This window comes from Echinops telfairi, unplaced genomic scaffold (assembly GCF_000313985.2).
Source record: "Echinops telfairi isolate 266 unplaced genomic scaffold, ASM31398v2 ScPeMD7_5805;HRSCAF=6673, whole genome shotgun sequence".
Taxonomy (NCBI): domain Eukaryota; kingdom Metazoa; phylum Chordata; class Mammalia; order Afrosoricida; family Tenrecidae; genus Echinops; species Echinops telfairi.
The window spans coordinates 1920481-1924652 of NW_022109704.1; the positions used below are offsets into that span (position 1 = coordinate 1920481).

Genomic DNA, 4172 nt, shown 5'->3' on the forward strand with positions numbered 1-4172 from the left:
TTACCTTCAAGCCTTTAAGACCCCAGACGCTATACTTTTTGATAGCCGGGCACCATCAGCTTTCTTCACCACATTTGCTTATGCACCCATTTGTCTTCGGGTCACCTTTCTTTTAAATGGGTATAAATATGAATCTCTCCCCGTCAGCTGGCCAGGGAGCTGGCATAGACAGCTGAGTGCTTTTAGTGCTTCTTCAGCTTGTTGAACCTTTTCCATGGGTATCCCATTAATTCCTGGAGCCTTGTTTTCCGCTAATGCTTTCAGTGCAGCTTGAACTTCTTCCTTCAGTACCATTGGTTCTTCCTCATGTGCAACCTTTTGAAATGACTGCATGTTGCCTAGTTCTTTTTGGCATAGTGACTGTGTGTTCTTTCCATCTCCTTCGGAGCTCTCGGCAACACATCACACTGGACAAGTCTATCACATAAGGCTTCAAAAGCAAAGATGTCATTGAGAGCTAAACTTTGTCTTCCTTAAACCAGGAATCTGCATGTGAAAGTTGGCTAATGAACAAGGAAGACCAAAGAATAATGAATGCTGATACCAAGGGCTTAAGTGGAGAGCAAATATTTTGAGAATGATAAGGGCAATGAATGGACAAATGTGCTTGACACAATGGATGGATGGATGGATTGTGATCAGAGTTGTATGAGCCCCCAATAAAATGATTTTTTTTAAAGAGAGAATAATGAATGCATTTGAACTAAGATGTTGGTGAAGAACATTGACTATACCACGGACTGTCACAAAAACAACCACAACAACAAATAAATACATCTATCTTAGAAGAAGTACAGCCAGATTGTCCTTTAGAAATAAAGATGGCCAGACTTTGTCTTACACACTTTGGACACGCTGTCAGGAGGGACCAGGCCCTGAAGAAGCACACATGCTTGGTAACGTAGAGGTCAGTGAAACAGAAGACACTCGGGGAGATGGCCTGACACAGCGGTTGTGGCAATGAGCTCACGTATGGCAGTGATTGCGGAGATGACAAAGGACTGGGTAGTTTTCCATGAGTTAGCACCGAACAACCTAAGTGTTTACACTGTACATTTTATTATAAATTTGTATCTGTGTACACTAAGCACTACCAGCTAATGTTTCCTTTTCAGACACCCTTACATTATCCTCTCTCCTTCATAGCACCTACCTGAAATGATCTAGTTTATTTACCTGTGTCCTTGATTATTGACTGCCTCCCCTAGAAGGTCAGTGCTATGAAGACAGAAAGTTTTCCTTGTTTAGCTCATCGTCCACCATGTCTGCCTCAAGCCATGTACAGCTCCAGAAGGACCTGCAGAATGCAAGAAGACTGAATGACTCTGTGTTTGGGCCGGGTCCTGACCACGCAGCCCCTTCCCCCAGCCCCTCAGAAAGATGGGCGATCTGCTGGATTCCAAGGAACTTATCTCTCAGGGCAGGGTCCACATAGCCCCCTCCCCCCCACCTCCCCCACCTCTCAAGGCCAGAGCTGGACTGCAGCCTCTTCCCTCACATTCCAAGAAGCTGGTCTGAGAAGGACTTGGACTGCAGCTCACACCAGGAAGCCTCCCTTCTCCTTATGGGCACAAGCACCAGCAGCTCTCTTCACCTCATTTGCATATTTCCCTGACCCACATCCTACAAATATCCCGCTGCCCCACAGTCTGGTGCGATTTCCCTAACCTAACTCGTTGTGTCTCGGAACCTGCCCTGGAGCTCGAAATGCTCCCGTCCCTCTCTCTGCTCTCCCTTCCCTCCCGGGAGCTCTTTCCCTGCCCGAATAAAGCCGCTCTTCACCTCCCGTTCTTTGTCTCAATCCTGTCTCCGTTCGGTGACCTCTCGCCGCACATATGTCTTCTAGAGCAGAAGGCAGATGGGGGTGGTGGGGCTCCAGGGTGAAAGGGACCTGCTCAGACCTCCACTTTGATCTGCCCTGTCCTTGCTTTCTCCGTATATACATATATTTTTTTCTTTTGATACTTTTCTTCATGGTATTAATTACAAAAACAGTCAATGCTTACTTAAAATAAAATACTGGTGTACACCAAGGAAACAAATGGGAAATCACCCTGTTCCTCCTATTACCTCTTTCCCAAGAAAATTATGATTAGCCTTTGGATGGATATCTTTCCAGCCTTTTCTTCTAAAGCATACCTGGCCTCCTCCCCCTTGGGACCGCACTGCTCAGTGCAGGAGACATCTGTTTCTTCACTCCCCTCTCTATTCCAAAAGACCGTTTCTCTGTCCTCAGCCACCCAGCGAGCTGGATGCCATGGCCATTCACCTTCTGCCGCCCAGCCCCCACCTCCAACCAAACAGTGAAACAAAACACAAGACCAGCAGGGAGTAGTTGCCAAACGGAGCTCTGGACTCCGAGTGAGTTGGGGGTGGGGATGGGGCCTAGGGTGGGAACACTGCTCTGCCAACCACCAGTGGTCTGGGCCCTCGCTGAGCCTCGGTTTCTCTACCAGTGAAAGGGGGATGGCATTCCCTACACCGCTGTGTTGGGATGATGCAAGTAGGGGCAGGAGCATCCCCGGCAGGAGTAACCTACCTGCTGCTTCTCCTTGCTCTCTGCTCTCACTCCCTCTTGCTGGGCTGTTCTCGCTTCTCCTTGAGATACTAAGTCCCCCCTTTTCCCCCCCATCAAATTATTCTTAGAGATCCCAGCATCAATAAGCCCCCTCCCTCCTTTTCACCAGGGTTAATTCTGCTTTCCCTTCTCCCCCCTCTTATCCATTAATGTTTTTAGGACCTTTTTAAAGGGGCTAGTGAAGTCGAAGGGGGGGGGGGTGTCCGCTTTTGCCCATAAACTCCATTGGCCACCACACCTTAACCCCAAAGATGCTTCCTGTTTACTTTCAGGCCCATAAAATAGGCGCTCAGAGCCAAGGTTCTGGAACAGCTGTTACATAATCGCCTAACTATCCAATTGGCAGCTCCTTAGCTGACCTCCCTTAACACTCCTTTGCTGGGACTTGAAACAACAGAAACAAAGGTCGGTCCCTCCCCAGCTTTCCCAGGCACCCATCATTCTCGCTTTTCACAAAAAACCCACCAGCCGAGTCCGAGGGACGCAATAGGTGCCAGCATCATGGTACACACTGCCTCCCAAGTAGCAGACCCGGGCCCAAATTCCCACTTCTTCCTAGCGATCTGCCTAGAACTCAGACTGAAAGCAGCTTCCTGGGGCTGAGCTGAGCAGCAGGGAGGGTGTTGCTTATCCTGCTGTGTGAATCTGGGAGTCAGCCAGCGCTGGTTGTGCCTGGGCTAAGGTCTGACCGGAATGGAAGGTGAGAAGGTGAGAAGTTCTTAAACTCCTGAGAAGCAAAATGAGAGTTGCTTAAGAGACAATTATGCTGATTTGGGTACAGTTCTTCAAGATCAAGCTCTGTCCCTACCCAAAAAAAGTAAAGATGCCATGGGTGTGTCTCCGTGACCCACCTGATCCCCTCCCTGGACTGCTTCCATGGCAGGGTCGTCCAAGTTAGGACACAACTTTCCCCAACTACCTTGGCAGCCCTGGAGGAAGCAGCAGGCAGATGATGGGGGTGGCCAAGGAGGAGCCACCGAATCCCCAGCCAGAGCCTAGGGGCCTGAAAGAACTTGTAGCCAATGACAGGCTGAAAACCCAGCAAGATAACAGCTCTCAGATAACAGCTTTCATCCCCTTAACTAAGAACCCTAGTTAAGGGGATGAGAGTGGGTTTTTTCTCTTTCGGATCTTTGATGGCTGGTTACCCCAAGTCAACCCTTGCTTTGTGATTTCAGAAAGAAGACATAAATTAAAGAGCAGGGGAGTACAAAGGAGAGTGGAGGCCCCGGGGCACACAATCAATTAAGGTTGGAGGTTTGCGACCACCCAAAGGTGCCTTGAAAGAAAAAGCTGGTAACTATGGTGGCAAAAATCGTCCCTTGAAAACCCTACAGAGCAGAATTTGACTCAGAATTGATTCAATGGCAATTGGTTTAGAGAGGAAGTTAGAGATGGAGTCCTCGGGGGCATGGAGATAGGATGACCACAGGGGCATCAAGGGGCCACCAAGGAGATGAAGAAGCAGGCTTACTTGGTGTCTGCCTGGCCTGGGATACGAGGATGAGGATGGAGACAGTGAAGAGCCAAAAGGAATTGAATAAAAGACCACTGCCCTGAAGGACATTGGGCCTCCACTCAAGTACTCCCTCAA

The 4172-nt window shown here is 48.9% G+C and overlaps 1 long non-coding RNA gene across 1 annotated transcript in view; it reads right to left on the reverse strand.

Annotated features, from left to right (window-relative positions):
* LOC123522333 overlaps window positions 1-4172 on the reverse strand; it is a 22081-nt gene that overhangs the window by 15682 nt on the left and 2227 nt on the right. Inside the window, exon 2 of the long non-coding RNA XR_006680603.1 lies at window positions 1177-1297. This is a non-coding gene — a long non-coding RNA (uncharacterized LOC123522333). The remainder of the gene's footprint in view (window positions 1-1176; window positions 1298-4172) is intronic.